At 34.5% G+C, this 17,531-nt stretch overlaps 1 protein-coding gene across 1 annotated transcript in view; it reads left to right on the forward strand.

Annotated features, from left to right (window-relative positions):
• The window catches only part of MARCHF1 (membrane associated ring-CH-type finger 1), a 669,052-nt gene that overhangs the window by 208,228 nt on the left and 443,293 nt on the right, over positions 1 to 17,531 (forward strand). Inside the window, 1 exon segment of the mRNA XM_080672550.1 lies at positions 14,320 to 14,396. The gene's annotated coding sequence lies outside the window, so the exon portion shown is untranslated.

A 17,531-nucleotide genomic window follows, 5' to 3' on the forward strand; every position in this document is an offset into this window, starting at 1 on the left:
AAGTAACTCTTTGAAATTATAGTTGTTTTCTTTTTGCTATTGTGCCAAATCAATATTTAAAGCATCTTTTCACTCCTACTACTTCCAAAGATGGAGAAAATCATTAATGATATCAATCTTTACTTACTTGGGACTATATTACTCTGTATAAATGACATATCTGTCACATTATATATGGACATATTAGTGCAATAATCTTTATTAAAATTTATACATTTATATTATATTAACATTATATATATTTATGTATGTAATATGTAGTCATATGTGTACATTCATGTATATATATGTATATGTACTAATAATTAATACATTTCAACCACAGATAACATTTTTTCTCCTATATTTCCTTTGAAGTAATTTTGGCATGATATAAAAATGCATTATAACCTTATATTGTATGTCAGTGGTATCTTCTCTTTACATAATTTCAAAGAGATGTAGGCTTCCTTCTCTTAAAGATTCTAGTTATTATCCTAGGGCTTATGTATAAAAATGACTCTAGCCCTAACCGGTTTGGCTCAGTGGATAGAGCGTTGGCCTGCGGACTCAAGGGTCCCAGTTTGGATTCCGGTCAAGGGCATGTACCTTGGTTGCGGGCACATCCCCAGTAGAGAGTGTGCAGGAGGCAGCTGATTGATGTTTCTCTTTCATCGATGTTTCTGACTCTCTATCCCTCTCCCTTCCTTCCTCTCTGTAAAAAATCAATAAAATATATTTTTAAAAAAAAGACTCTAGCTATGGGTGTTTATAAATCTAGATGCCTAGAGTATACCCCTCAAGATTCTGAGTTATTGGCACTGAGAAAAGACTCAACCATCTGCACTTTCAACAAGAAATGCTGGTGATTCTGATACAGATAATTCTTGGATTATTTTTTTTAGTATTTTACTCTAGATGAGAATAACCTAGCTCAGTATCAAATGCAATTATGCTTTAAATAACTTATTTTTGTTGATGACTTTAATAAACTTCAGTAGACCCTTCATTAAATTGTTGACTGACTCTCATTATAAGAGAATGCCAAAATTTAAAAATTACATTTTTCTATATTTCCATATTATGAACTTCATTGTTGACAGTTATACTTCCAAGTGGAACTCTATGTTTTAATTCTAGCATAGTTCCTCTTCAGTATTTCTGGTTTACAGGGCATTGTGGAGACTATGCATGGAAAAAAGACAGATGAGGCATCAATAGCCAATTGGGAGGACCCTGTCCTTTCATTGGAATAAAAGGATCTCAAAGACAGTGATCTAAGTAAATTCTCCATGGATCTCCTTCAAAGGGCACATCGGAAATGAAAGGAGATGTCAAGGTTACCTAAATCTCAGAGATGTTATGCAGACTCAAGTCAATTGACTTCACACCTTAGTTGCTTGGGGGAAATAACTGCTCAATTAAACTTGGGAAATTAGTTTTTCTCTAAGACTGATACTCCGACAGACTCCACAATACTTAGATTTGTGCATTGAATCTTTTATTTAATTTTCAACTAGAGGCCTGGTGCATGAAATTTGTGCACTGGTGGGGGGGGGTTGTCCCTCAGCCCAGCCTGCACCCTCTCCAATCTGGGACCCCTCGGAGGATATCTGACTGCTGGTGGCCATCTTGTGATGATGTGGGGTCGGCCATCTTATTATGACGTGTGGGTGACCATCTTGAGATGATGTGGGGGTGGCCATCTTGTGACAACATGGAGGCAATCATCTTGTGAGGGTATGAGGGTCAATTTGCATATTACCTCTTTATTACATAGGATTGGTAATACTAGTACATGCATCTGCTAAAAGAAATTGAAAGAGTTACAAAAAAAAAAAAAAAAATAGAGGCAAAAGTAATTCTCTCTCTTGCTGCCTGTACACAGTCCTCTAATTGTCCTTAGAGGCATTTGTTATTAGTAATTTCTTTTTTTTTTAAGATAAAAAATATTTTAATACATTCTGAAAGAGCAAAATTAAAGCCAAAAAACATCCATGTTGAACATAATATTTTAAAATAAAAAGGATCTCTTCCTGAATATGCATGACTCAGTATGTTTTAAAATTTGATAAATCTTTATTGTTCAGATTATTACAATTGTTCCTCTTTTTTCCTCCCATTGCTCTCCTCCACCCAGTTCCCACCCCACCCTCTGCCCTTATCTTCCCCCACTGTCCTCATCCATAGATGTACAATTTTTGTCCAGTCTCTTCCCGCACCCCCCACACTCCTTTCCCCCCAAGAATTGTCAGTCCACTCCCTTTCTATGCCCCTGATTCTCTTATATTCACCAATTTATTCTGTTCATCAGATTTTTTATTCACTTGATTTTTAGATTCACTTGTTGATAGACATGTATTTGTTGTTCATAATTTTTATCTTTACCTTTTTCTTCTTCTTCCTCTTCTTAAAGAATACCTTTCAGCATTTCATATAATACTGGTTTGGCGGTAATGAACTCCTTTAGCTTTTCCTTATCTGTGAAGCTCTTTATCTGCCCTTCAATTCTGAATGATAGCTTTGCTGGGTAGAGTAATCTTGGTAGTAGGTTCTTGCTATTCATCACTTTGAATATTTGTTGCCACTCACATCTGGCCTGCATAGTTTCTGTTGAGAAATCAGCTGACAATCGTATGGGTGCTCCCTTGTAGGTAATTAACTGTTTTTCTCTTGCTGTTTTTAATATTCTCTCTTTGTCTTTTGCTCTTGGCATTTTAATTATGATGTGTCTTGGTGTGGTCCTCTTTGGATTCCTTTTGTTTGGGGTTCTCTGCACTTCCTGGACTTGTAAGTCTATTTCTTTCACCAGGTGAGGGAAGTTTTCGTTCATTATTTCTTCAAATAGGTTTTCAGTATCTTGTTCTCTCTCTTCTTCTGGCACCCCCATAATTCTGATGTTGGTATACTTGAGGTTGTCCCAGAGGCTCCTTACATTCTCTTCAAGTTTTTGGATTCCTTGTTCTTTTTGCTTTTCCGGTTGAGTGTTTTTTGCTTCTTTGTATTTCAAATCTTTGACTTGATTCTTGCGGTCCTCTAGTCTGCTGTTAGGTCTCTGTATAATATTTTCTATTTCAGTCAGTGTATGTTTAATTTCTAGTTGGTCCTCTTTCATATCCTCAAGGATCTCACTAAATTTATCGGCCTTTTCTAGAAAATTCTTGAAAAAACTTATAACTGTGGTTTTGAACTCTATATCCAGTTGTTTGCTTTTCTCCGTTTCTTTCATTTGTGATCTGTTTCTTTGTCTCCGTATTTTTGCTACTTCCCTGAGTTGGTAGAGTAGCTTTGTGTGGTAGGTGTCCTATAGGGCCCAGTGGCTCAGCCTCCCCCAGTTACCTGAGGTGGACACTTTTGGTGCACCCCTTTGTGGACTGTGTGCACAGTCTTGTTGTAGTTAAGTCTTGATTGTTGTTGGTATCACTGGGAGGAATTGACCTCCAGACCAATTGGCTGTGAGGATTAGCTGTGTCTAAGCTGGGAGAACTTCTGTGTTGGAGACACCCTTATGAGACAATATTTGCAAAATTGCAAAAGCCTCTGTGCTCAGCTTGGATGGGGCAGAGTCTCAGGGCAGAGCAGACAGCCTTGGCTTCCCGTCAGCCCTGCCCTATGAGGCCCCTGGGTCTCAGTGTCCCTCGGTTATCGATGCAAGCACCTCTGAGAGAAGGCTGCCCTCGAGTTTCACCCACTGCCAGACAGTTCAGTTTCTCCACGAATGAGTCTGGGTTCCCAGAAACTCGCCCAGTACTGGAGTTCAGCACAGTCGGGAGCTTTTGTCTCCCTCCCACTTTAGAAAGCCAGCCACACACTCAGCCGCCCATGCACTCAGCAGTCAGCCCTCTCTGCGCGCACGCGCCACCAGACCTCTGCCTTCTGCAGCTCCCCTGAGTTTCAGTGTGGTTTCTCTTTTCCTGACAGTCCAGATTCCCCCCGAATGAGTCTGGGTTCCCAGAGTCTCATCCGGGACTGGAGTTCAGCACAGTCAGGAGCTTCCGTCTCCTTCCCGCTTGAGAAAGCCAGCCACGCACTCAGCTGCCCATGCACTCAGCCGTCCGTACTCTCCTTGCGCGTGCGTTTCTATACCTCAGCCTTTTGCAGCTCCTCTGAGTCTCAATGTGCTTTCCTCTTTCCTTCTAGTTGTAGAATTTCCACTCAGCCAGCTTTCCTGTGGTTCTGGATGGTGTCTGTTTTGTCTTTTAGTTGTAGTTTTGATATTGTTGTGCGAGGCAACAGTTTAGGTGTTTACCTATGCTGCCATCTTGGTTTTTCCTCTGTTATTAGTAATTTCTGATGTGTATTTTCAGTGTTTATTGAATATTGTGGTGTGTGTTAAATGGGGGAAGAGGAGAATATAATTAAATGCAGGTCAGGAAATTCCCTTGATTCTAAACTAGCAGAAGACATGCACTAAAGAGTGACTTAATGGTTTGAGTTAAAGTCACTGAGCAGCCTTTTACCAATGGAGTGTTTCTTAGATACCAGAGGAAATATAATATATTCTTCAAGTAAGCCTGTAATGTCTCTGGGAACAACAACAACAACAACAAAAAATGGAATTTTAAGTAGGTTCTGCTTTCAACAAACAACAGAAATCTAAATGAGAATGCACTTTAGCATAATGAAAATTATCTGTGTTCTAAAATACCCCTTGAGATTGTAGAAACACTGGGAACCAATCTAGTGTTCTGACAGTAAAATCAATGTGCATTCTATTATAGCAATGTATTAGGAAAGCAATTTGGAAGTAAAAAGGAGAAATTACTTCCCTTGACTCATTCATGAAATTTCTTGGTAATATCTAAATAAAAAGGTTTCAGAAGAAAACACACACCATATAATGGCCCACAAAAGGGAAAAGTTTATAACTAATTATTGAATTGGAATGACTTTGAAAACCAAACTTTAATTGCATACCTACTATTTATAAGATACTATGCTAGGGCTATACACCCCTTAAGGAATTATCAATATAGTTAGGAAATGACATATGTAAAAATATTCTTCTTCTAATACAGTATCTGTTTAGAAAGTGAGATCATACTAAGTGAACTCTGTGAATCAGTTTCTCTTCAGGCCTAAGCTACTCATTTTTTCAGAGCATAGCAGCTCATCCAGATTAATAAGAGGATCATTTACAGCAGTGGGTAGATGGTAATATCTCCTGCTTTTTTAGTACATATCAAATTTTAAGAATACTCGTTCTCCTTTGGACTTTATTTCTACTAGTCCTACCAACTGCCTAGGTGATTTATTTTTGGTAGAGTTATTACTAATTGATTAGTCTTTGGACATTAGAATTCATGTAGGTCACAAAATATATCATCTTTCTTTAGGTAAAATTTCACTCTGTTGCATGTATGTACATGAGTATTTGTGATTATATTTGAACTATATTTTAATGTGTTGAGACTTTTATTTAAATAATCACCATAATGGTTTTGAATTTAATAAAATGATACTCATCTTCATTCTCTAAATTCACAACAAATGGATATAAAGAGGAATCATGATGACTAGATGTCAAAATATCAGTTTCATTCTTAATAAAAGTTAGATTGGAGTGCATGGCTTAAATCCACAGCTTTTATGGCTGTCCTCTGACCTTAAACTAGGTAGATTTTCCACCCATTCATTGGCTCAGTTGGGCAACCACAGTCTTCCCCCACAGGGACAGGTCCTTTAATGTAGATGAGAGTCCTCTGGATGGATATGTCCTGCTGAGACTTACTTAGAAAGGGAATCCTGAAGGAACTGAACTACATTTTCCCTCTTCCTCCTCCCAAATGCACCAATCAGATCATTTATTCCTCTTCCTCCATAGGAAGTTGATTTCAGATCTGTGGTGACTGTAGTACAAGAAGAGCCTGGGATATTGTCTTCTACCAGAAAGCAAGGAAGTTTGAAGGATAATGGGATCATGTTAAGAGGAAAGATAACCCCAGTTTGAGGATCCAAAAATGATAGTGTCTGCATTTGATAATAATATATGGTATAAAATTCATGAACCCTAATGATAATAAATACAATTGTGCATTTATACATACATACATATGTATGCATGTACATAAATTAGAAGGGGGGAAAGAACAATACTTTTTGTAAAAGATGTGCTAGATATAAAAGTATAAGGAATGATAGAATTGGAAATTCTACATTTATAACATATTCAGGTATCATATCTACCTAGTTTAAGGTCAGAGGACAGCCATCAATTAGTGCAAAAGCCATTATGTCAGTGATCACTGGAGAACAGGATATTCCAACATTGGCAAAATAATCCAGCACAGATTGCAAAGTGGTCAGAACTGGCAGTCATCAGTCATTATCAGCCAAATGACCACATTTATAGTTGATTATCATTAATAGTAAGGCAATGTGATAATTTTTTACCTTCTGATATACTGCAATATGAAGAAAATTACTTAGAATGTATAACTTGCTAACAATTTTTAGCTGAATCTCATAAAGCCTCTACACCCCATTCCAAATTCTAGCAAAAGGAAGAAGAAGGAAAGAAGGGAGACAGGGAGGGAGGGATGGAGAAAGGGAGGGAGGGAGAGAGGAAGGAGGGAGAAGGGAGGAAGGGGAAGACAAAAGGAGTTATTTTTATCACTCTATTTCTGTTCCACGACAATTTGTCTTTCTTCAAGTATGAATCATTTATGCTTCTAGTATCTAGGCAGCTACAGGTTTTTGTTTATTTTGTTCTATTGGCTATTCTTTGTAGGATTTTTTGCTATTAGGAGTTGTATGTCAAGTAGAAATTCAAAAATTAGTGCTAATATCTAGGCTTTTTGAGTAAATATTATCTTGCAATTTTTCTGGTGAGGATTAGTCAGTCAGCACATTTCCCCCAAAAGCATTTGCTTTTTTAAAAATAGAAATTTATATGGCCTGTATCACATGTATTCAGTACACAAACTTCATGTAAGAAATTACATTTTAATGTGAAGCTAGTTAATTCACTGGAGGCAACTCAAGAGCTATGCTAATTAAAATGGTGCCATTTTATAGAGCTTCTGGTATATCCAGAAGCTATTCAGAGTAGCATGCACAGGAAACTATTTTGCAAACAAGGCCATCATCTGTAGAATTTTAAAAGGCTTGCTCTTCCCTTTGATAATTAAGCCTTATAATTTCCAGTTTCAGGTCTTAGAAGGGCAGTTGGCAATAGTTTCCTATTTTGATTTACCTATAATCATACAAAAGAAGAAAGCATAAGTTCATTTTAGTAAAATATACTATTTTTTCTCAATCAGTTCTTAGAAAATATCATTTTTATGAGCATTATGATGCCATTATAAAAACTGCTCTCTCAAGTTTTAAAATAAATTGGGTTTACAGCTATGAGATTGTATTTCCAAATGCCAAATGTAATTTGCTGTGACAGGAGGAATTTTTCCCCAAAGATAAATGTTCAAGTTCTTCCATTGTTTAATGGCAAATTAAATAGAAAACTTCTCTTTTCATACCTGCATATACTTTATTTAGCTTCCTCCCATCTGCTCTGCAAGTGCTTTTATAAAACTGTATCCCATAGCAACCCCAATGGCATTTAGCTCCCTGTCTCCCATCTGAGCTCATCTCTCCCAGGGAAACCACCTTAGCACTCCAAGGACAGCATTTTTTATTAATTTGGAAGGGGCTGTGTGTGTGTGTGTGTGTGTGTGTGTGTGTGTGTGTGTGTGTGTGAAGGCTCCACAATTTCCATTATAGAGTACAGATATTACATATATATATTTTTTATACTTACAAGAAGATATTTGATTGTGAATTGTGTTTAAATCCTAAAGATGAGTCACATTATTTCACAAAACCATTACTATCCAGTCTGTAGACAAAGAAATCACAGATAATCATTTTTATCAATGTGAATGAAGTCTTTTACCCTAGAAGTTATTTGAAATACAAGCTTACAAATGTAGAATTTTAGTGGGAAGATAAAAACTCATGTTCATTTACTTCATACTTATAATACATAACTATATGAATTAACTTGCTAATTTATGCTGAGAGAATTGTGGCATACTGAAAAAAAACACACAAAAAAAACAGTGAGCCCAAATCAGCCAACCTGGGATCTGTTCCCGGGGGGGCCACTTACAGCCATACTGTTTAGACATCCTTCAATATCTCTAAGCCTCAAGTTTCCAGTTTAGAGCATGGGTGAAACTTCATGGGGTGTTGTGAAGATGACATGAGATTATTATAAAGACACTTTGTTAAAGACAAAGTGCTATGCAGGGTTTATTATTACATTCTCTATCTCAACATTTTATTATTGTAGGTGTTATCTATACACAATTAACACATAATGATATTGTAGCTTTAAGCACATTCATTTGAAACAATGAAATGAAGTGAGATTTAAATGAAATCATTGTTGATATTTGAAATATTGAGTGAGAATGGAATAGTAAACTGCTTTCTGTATAGTCTGTCCTCATGAAACCAAAGTATATCATTCAGTATTTAAATTTAAAATTGCTTTTGTATCTTTGAATATACATACATATTTTTAATAACTGTGTTCAAACCATAATTATACTTACAAGTGCTTTAGCACTGTATGGTGTTAAACCACTATGAAGAAATTAACATTTAAATGTGCTTAAAAAGATATTTATTATTAAAACATCTTAATTCATTTCTCCTTCTGGATGCTATTGTTGGTAACATTGATAATGTTTATAAAAGTAATGTGTGACTTTTGCATTTGGAGTAATGTTATTCAAAACATTATTCAAATTGCATATGCTTTTACAAAACTGAATTATAAGTTACAAATACACTTGATCAAATTTCATAAACATAGGATTTACTTTCTAAAATAAAGGTGATGATTTTAGAAAGACTTTAAAAGTAAAAATGTATTTAGAACAATATTTCATTAAATAACTTTCAATATTTGATTGTACTCATTGATATGGGAGAAACCATGGGGAAAAATCTATACTGTGCCAATATTTCTGTTTATAATAAAAATCATGTTAGTGAACTTTGATCAAGTGTATTTATAATTTACAATTCAGCTCTTGGATTTTTGATGCAAAACATTGTGTTATCTGCAAATAGATAAAGTCTCTCTTTCTTTTCAATGCTTATATCTTTGATTATTTTTCTCTTATCTCAATACTACTTTGGCTACTGAATACAATTGTAATGTAATGAGCAGCATTGCCTCGTTCTTCACTTTAGTGAGAAAGCTTACAAATTACCCATTAAGATGCTGTTTGGAATGAAGGGTTAAGAACAGAACCAAAATTAATCCTTTGACCCTACTGAATGAGAAGAGATCTTATTCAAACTCCTTATAATGTTAACTTAGGGAATGCATAGGGGTATCCTAGGTCCAATGTAAATGTGCATTTCTAATAAAGTAATTATTAACTGAGTTGATCACTCTGTACCAGGTAGTTGAAATTGTGTTTTTGTGAATAGTAATTCATAATATGCAGCAGCACAAAAGAATGAAAGCACAGTATAAAAACTGAAGGGCCACCAAAGATATTGGCTTCTCTGGGCTGAGATGGTCCATACCTCTTTATTGCCATCATATCTACCTAGCCTCATTTCTCAGAAACATGTGATTGTGGATTTCAGAAGCTGTGCCTGAGATTTACAAGACTCTTCAGTTCCATGCTATGTTGCCTATTTTATGTTGTTGTTTTTTTTCCTTTTATCCCCAGCTTTGTTGAGGTCTAACTGACAAAATAAAATTGTAAGGTATTTAAAGTATAAAACATGACATTTTGATATACATATACATTGTGAAAGGAACACCCCCCGTGTCCCCCTCACCTGACTTAATTAATACATCTATCACTCACATATATACCTCCTTTTTTGTGTGTGTGTGAACATTTAAGTTCTACTCTTTTAACAATTTTCAGTTATACAATACAGTGTTATGAACTATAGTCAACATGTTATACTTTAGATCTTACTCATCATAGAACTGTAAGGTTGTACCCTTTTACCAACCCATATCTTTTATTAACTTAAACTTGGTCTTGATTAAAGCCTGCTGTGTCTTATGAGCTTAATTGTCATTCTGAGCCTGTAATGCAGAGTGGGAATTATAATAACTTTTGAATGAGATGTTTATATTTTACATGATAAGTATATATTTATTGAGTGGATATTGCATGACAAAAACATTTTCAGCACTTAAGAAGATCATAAATATTTTCTTTATAAATCTATTTATATGATGAATTTTTGAAATGACTTCCCTATTATTGAACTATTCTTGTTTTCCTGGAGTAAATCTCACTTTGTAATGATGTGTTATGCTTTTAAATGTATAGATGGATTCTATTTGCTAATATTTTATTTATGATTTTTCATGAATAGACATATATAGATTGATCTGTAGTTTTCTTATGTAATTTTAAGTAAGCTCTAGTACCTATTATGTTTATTTCATAAAATAATTTAGAAATGTTACTTTGTATATTCCAGGAACAATTTAAATAGTTTTGGCATAATTAGGTCTTTGGGAATATAATTGATTACATTAATGAAAATATCTGAGCCTGGTGTTTGTTTTATAACTTTTATTGAAATGGATCCATTTAAGCTTTTTTCCTCTGCTGTGGTCAATTTTTGTAAAATAATGAAACATAACATAATATGATATGGTATGTTATATAGCCTCTATATAATAAAACATAATATGATATGATAGACTATATAGCCTCTATAGGAAAGAAACAGAAAATTTTAACAAAGCATTTAATTTCTGTATCGGCCAAATTTCCCAACTGAAAAACAGCAATCCTTGTGTTATAAGGGATGGGTCATATAGTAATCTGTAATTTAAACCTATGTTAATATTTACTTTTGCTTATTAATAATTAATAACACAATGATTTGTATCATAATCAAAGACCCTGTAGACTGAAGTAGGGAACTCAAAAATGCTTTTATGTTGTAGTAAACAACAAAAAAAAAGAGATACTGTGAACTACCATAACAATGTATTAAAAATAGCCAGTGCATTAACACCCAGGAGGGGTTTTTATTTTATGAATATATATTTCATACATATATGTATCCTATATAATAAAGAGGTAATATGCAAATTGACCCTCACACCCTCACAAGATGGCTGCCTAAAATCAGGCCAGCAGGGGGTTAGTGAGGGATGACCAAACAACTGAACAGCAGGCTGCATGGGGCGATCAGGCTGGCAGGGGGGTTAGTGAGGGACAACCAAATGACTGAACAAGCAGGCTGCATGGGGTGACCAGGCCGGTGGGGGAGCCATGAGGGGCGACCAGGCCGGTGGGGTGGGGGGGGGGGAGTTGGGGGCAACCAGGCTGGCAGGGGGGGCAGTTAGGGGCAAACAGGTCGGTGGGGGGGTGCAGTTGAGGGCAACCAGGCTGGCAGGGGAGGCAGTTGGGGGCAATTAGGTTGGCAGGGGAGACAGTGAGGGGCAACTAGGCTGGCAGGGGGGGCAGTTGGGGGTGACCAGGCTGGTAGGGGGGGCAATTAGGGGTGACCAGGCCAGCAGAGGGGGACAGTTGGAGGTGACCAGGCAGGCAGGCAGGTGAGCAATTAGGAGCCAGCAGTCTAGGATTGTGAGAGGGATGTCCGACTGCCAGTTTAGGCCCAATCCCCAGCAGTCGGACATCCCTCAAGGGGTCCCAGATTGGAGAGGGTGCAGGCAGGGCTGAGGGGACTCCCGCCCCCCCCAAACCCCCCCCCCCCACATGAATTTTGTGCACCGGGCCTCTAGTATACATATAATTGTAAATAGATTAGATAAATAGGTACATAGAAAAACTAGAAATAGGAACATTGAAAGATTGATGGCTATATCAGTTTGAAAACCAACTACTTGTTTAGAAGCACAGATTATCATAAATGTTATCAAGTGACTTTTTTTATCATCAGATCTTTCTCAAAATTGTTCATCCTCTGAAAATCCAAGTAGAATAACATATATTGATCCTATCCTCTTATATAATAATTTATCCCACTTACTAGAAGTCTGTCATAATTAATATGCAAATTATCTATTTCTGGATTAAACAATTATTAATAAAAATATCTTAGAAATGAGTGGGGCAACCTTAGTAAACTCAGGCTGAATAGTCAAACCTTCCCAGCATGTTTAGTGAAATAATAATTTACCTATAACTTCCATTTTCCCTCTTTCCTAAAGAATCTGCAATAGTCATGGGGGGTGATTTTTAAAAATTCTCATGTCTAATAATTCTATATCATCCATTGAGTAAGTCTTGACATCCCCCACTCTGCCTGAATAATTTATTTCTGGGATATACTTCTCTAAACAATTCTCTATTCACTTCGTTCTCTCTCAGGATTCTCCTCAGTCACTTACAAAGATAATTTTGACACCCACCTCACCAAATGCCCAAATGAATAAGAACACCAGTGGTCACTACAGTTTAGTCTCAACTTCCCTCATTTCCCCAGATACATATCTCTTCATGTAAGCTTTGTCCTTTCTTCTTTCTCCTTCTCTCCCTCCTTCCTTCTCTATGTCCCTTCTTACCTTTATTGTTTCTCATATCATATTACACAAAAGGAAGTAAATGTTGGGCAGGTACATATGAAGAGGGAAAACGTTTGATTTATTAAGCTTTCAAAAGACCAGCTGGAGAAGCTAAAACGTTGAAGCAGTAGAATACTAATTATATAACTTCTGCACAATGTGTTAGGGTTTCTGTTTATTTTCATTATGCTAATAAATTCATTGATATTTCACAATACTTTGTAATTGGAACTTAATTTTAATACCTAACTTGCATTTAAATTATATCACCTGTGAAAATGAGACGCTTCAAAAAATGAAAAATTTTCAAGTTATTCATTTTAATTTAAGCAAAATTCAAGGTAGTCATAATTAAAGCTGGGTGACAGTAGGTGGACTATTCTGAACCAAAGAAGGATAGTATTCTTTAATTTGTAAAATAAGTCATTTGCAATTGTTGATGTATATTTGATTGCTAATACAATATTTATTTTGAGTATTTGAAAATGCACAAATTATAAAAAATATTTACTGAAAGTAGAAATAACAATGACCTATTTTAAAAATTGCATTGATAATAATTAAAAAATAAATTGAAATTTTTCATAGGTATATACGACATTTTTTTTCTTGTGGAAACGTTTTGTTGTCATTGTTATATCTCTAACCAATTTATCTGACTTTCAAATTGTTGAATATAGTTTGTATTTGCTTTTTCTACCCTACATGATTTCAATCTATTCCAAGTGGCTGCAGTTGACTTTTTAAATCAACTTATTAATTCTATAGGCAAACATACTCAAACCATTATACAACCTCTGCTTTAGCACCATACACACTGATTCTACAAATGGATCAAACTCTGATAAGAAAATGTCATATTTTATCTACAACTATAATATTACTCTATACATTCTATAAAAATGATTAAAAATATTGTCTATTAGTACAGTTTGTTAAAATACCATCTGTGATCTTTCTTTGTATAAAAGAGAACATGGAGATATTCTAAGAGATTGATGTCAGCTCACAGTACGGACATGGGCATTCTTAGCCCTTTCAACCAAACATAGGCAATTCAATATTATAATCATGTTTGCCTTTCATTGGAGTGGATGCTGAAACAAAGAAGGAGTGGAATAATTGGCGCTGTTTTATACCTGGGGATATAAGAGGCAGTGAAGCATGTGCTTGTGAATATTCCCTCTTGACATGTTGCTTAGAATGTATAGGGATCCCAAAGTGAAGATCTTGTTCCATCTTTACACAAAGTGCTTTGTTTATCCTTCAAGTGAGTCATCTTTTTATTCATCCTCACTATGTTTAAAATATTCTGTCAATTTCATATTGTATCACCATGAATTCACTGAATTAAATTGGGGCCAGATATTCTAATTTGATTTTCAGTTTGCTCTCTGTCTCTGGAGCTATTGCTGAGCATCTTAGCTGTTCAGTAGGACATAAAGGGCATAAATAACCTCTTCTGTCTTATACCAGAAGAGATCATTATAAACTTTTTTATTAGAAAATAAAACTTAAGTTAAGTCATCTGTAATATACTGAAGTGTTTGGATATTTTCAAATGAAATATATCAATATAGAAATTGATATAAATTCTTTCACATAATTTGAATATTGGCACAGATGACATTAGGAGTACTCCCAATTAAATTAAAGTTTACAGACTTTTTAGATAGTTCCACAATTTATACAGTATTTATGTGGTCTTTCCATTACACAAACTTACTTTCCTTATCATTATAGTTTCCTTATAGTTAGTTTTTTTTAATGTTCAGCCTTTAAGTTTACTTATTTTAATTTTCTTTTTTCAGGAAATGTACTCAAGAAGATTTCTGAGAGAATATACTCAGTTGTCCTGGTGTGATTAAACAACACACGGCTGTATTTTGTAAGTTCACCTATTTTTATCTAAATAAAGAAGACTCTTCTGCACAGAACCACTTTTTTTCCATTTGGAATTAAAGCAAACTTTTGCTTTAATGGAAGACTTAATTGATTTTATTTTTATTTCAAGCTTTCTTTACCTAAATTTTATTTAATTTCAATGAATAGTGAAAAGCAGTTCTTTTTTTTTTTTAATGAACTGTTTCCTTCTATCTATTAGCCAATGTTTTAATGACTTGAGATAAGAACTTTATCAGTTAATGAGCTAGTTAAAGGGACAGTGCTGTCAGTAATACTGATTTTGCTTGGATATATATATATTATTAATTATAATATACTCCATTTCAGTGGACAAATATATTCAATTTTATCTATAGTAACTACCATATGTGTCTCATGAAGGTAACTGAATACTGACTATCTTTAGGAAATATATTGACTTTTATCTTATTACTAATACTTGAATTTTACATTCAAGGATTTATAAAATTAATCTTGATGAGATTGACTTTGATGTACTGTAATCTCATACTCATTTATTTTACATGACACAAAGCAAAAAACAAAGGCTGCTGTGTAGTCATGAATGACATTAAATTGAATGTTTCCCAAAGTTGAAATTTATAACCCCTCTGATTATCTCAAAGTTGAGAAATTTTGCTATTTCAGTTTTTAAAGCACAGTGTAAGGCAAATAGATTTCCCCCCTTTTTTACAAGCTGCCTTCTGGTATGGAGATAAAATAGTCTCTTTGACTCTAATTAGACTTCTATGCCAGACCCAGTAGATTGAGAGAATGGAATACATGTCACTTATTTTGACATTTGCAACTTTTTAAAATATTTTATTGCATATTCTCTCTCTCTCTCTCTCTCTCTCTCTCTCTCTCTCTGTCCTTTTTGCTTTTCTTTCAGGCAGACTACTTCCACTAAGCAAGAGAAAAAACTCTGCTATACCCTCTCCCTCCCCCCATAATAAGTGAGTGGGGGATTAACTAGATGAAAAAAATATACCTATACATCCATAATTAGTGGCACAGTAGCCATTCTAAGTACTTTTTACCAGAACTGTTTTGTTACTATAGTACTTTTTTAAACAATTTAATTAGTGCTGAGTATAATAACATGAAGAGCATATTTAAAGGTTACAGCAGATTTTAGAAATCTGTATAGTAATTTGGAGGGCATAAATCAGATACAAAAAAATCTTGAAATTGGTGAAAAATCACTTACAAAGAATGAGGAAATTTTATAAAGACAAATATTAACATATCTCACAAAGGAGAAACAAAGATTATGTAGAAGATTAACAAAAAAACAAAACATCTTAAATTTAAACTATGTTGCAATAATTCCATTTTCCCAAATTATCCATTTATATTATTATTTATCTTCATGGAAACTATGGAGTTTTACCTCTAAAATATTCATAAATATTAATAAAATTATCAGTTCTCCATTTTTTTATTAAATAAAGATTTCTCTACATATGTATCTCTTAAATTACAATTTTTGATCATTGAATAACACCAGCATTAACTTGACTTTCTACAATTTTATATTAACAGGAAATATTATTGAACATTTACAATGTACTAAACCTTATGAATGAAAAATGAAACAGAAATTTGCTGTGCAATTTTATCAGTGGTGAATATACATTTTCTATCAGTATTTCACGGAAGTATTATTTTCTCCGTTACTACATCAATTCCTCAGATCTAAGACCTACAAGTTGGGAATCATAGAGGTATTATTAGGATTTAGGTTACTAAAATGCAAGAGCCAAAAGTGTTCTTGGCTCTGGTCACACTCTTCTTGAGTATGCTGAACAGGCATGGTCCATGCAGCTAACGAGGAATCTGGAATACAAGGAGGAGGTGCAGGAGAGAATTAAAATTTGTGATTAAAATTTCTTGGTAATAGTGTCCCTGATAAAAATTTAAAGGAAGGAGAAAAATTTCTGAATATTATTCTTCACAAGTAAAAGTGACTATTTTGTAGTGACTGAAAAAAACCTGAAGTATAATAACCCTGCACTATTACCAGTAAAGACTTTCATGCTGTGAGAATTTATATGCACTAGAATAACTACAGATAGAACTTTGAAAATCCCTTATTTTGAAAGACTTTTAAAAACAAAACTGATCCTATCTTGCAGAGATTACCTGAGAGAAAAAAGTGCTCATTTACCCAACATGAAATCTTTCAAACCCAGTCACTATTTTACATTCTGTCTTAGGTCATTAGCTTCAATCAACATTGGCTTTGCTTTCCTGAGACCATACAGAGGAGGAAGTTAACTGGTTTAGCAAACATTTGCTCAGCTATGGTCCCAGTTGCATAACTGTCCAGGGCTTAATGGAATACAGTTTTCTCTACAGGTGTGAAGCCATGATCAAAGTAGACCCTCTGTGTTTGGAATGTGAACACCCCTGGGAGCAACACGATGTCATCTGGCTGGGATTAATTTAAATAAGTGTTTTAATGAACACATTAAAAAAAATCACAGCTCTCTTTTTGCTGTCCATTATTAATACTCCCTTAAGAAGGGATTATACTTCACATACCTTTCAATGAGGTTATTTTTCTGGTATTTTGACAATGAATGATTTCAGTCTATAAGTCTTCTGGCTTATAATGCTAGTTTTTTTAATAGTCTTTCTTTTCCCATGAACTCAGTAGAGATGAAATCAGCTTTATATTTTTCCAGATTTTTCTCCTTTTTTTAATTTAAGGAATTTAAGCAAATGAATATTTGTTATAAGAGTTAAAAGAAAACTATAAAATATCACTGCTTCTAAATGCTATAATCTCATTGTGGAAGAAAATTTATATAAAATTAAATATAGGATTAATGACAATAAAATGCCAACTATATTATAATTCTCTGACCTCCCATATCCCTCTTACTCTATTCTTTGTATACCATATATATAGTCAAAGAGATGTAGGGGCGGGGGACACACAAGGAATGAATGAAATGCTACAGTTATTCAGATAATCAGTGTGATTAAAATTAAGAAATGAAATATAGTTAAAACTTAGATGGATACTAAAGGACTAATATCAGAGTTAGGGTAAAGTCCAGCTTGATGTGATAATACATTGCAGCTTTATAGGTATTGGAAAAAGAACCTT

Source organism: Plecotus auritus (assembly GCF_963455305.1).
Source record: "Plecotus auritus genome assembly, chromosome: 6".
NCBI lineage: Eukaryota > Metazoa > Chordata > Mammalia > Chiroptera > Vespertilionidae > Plecotus > Plecotus auritus.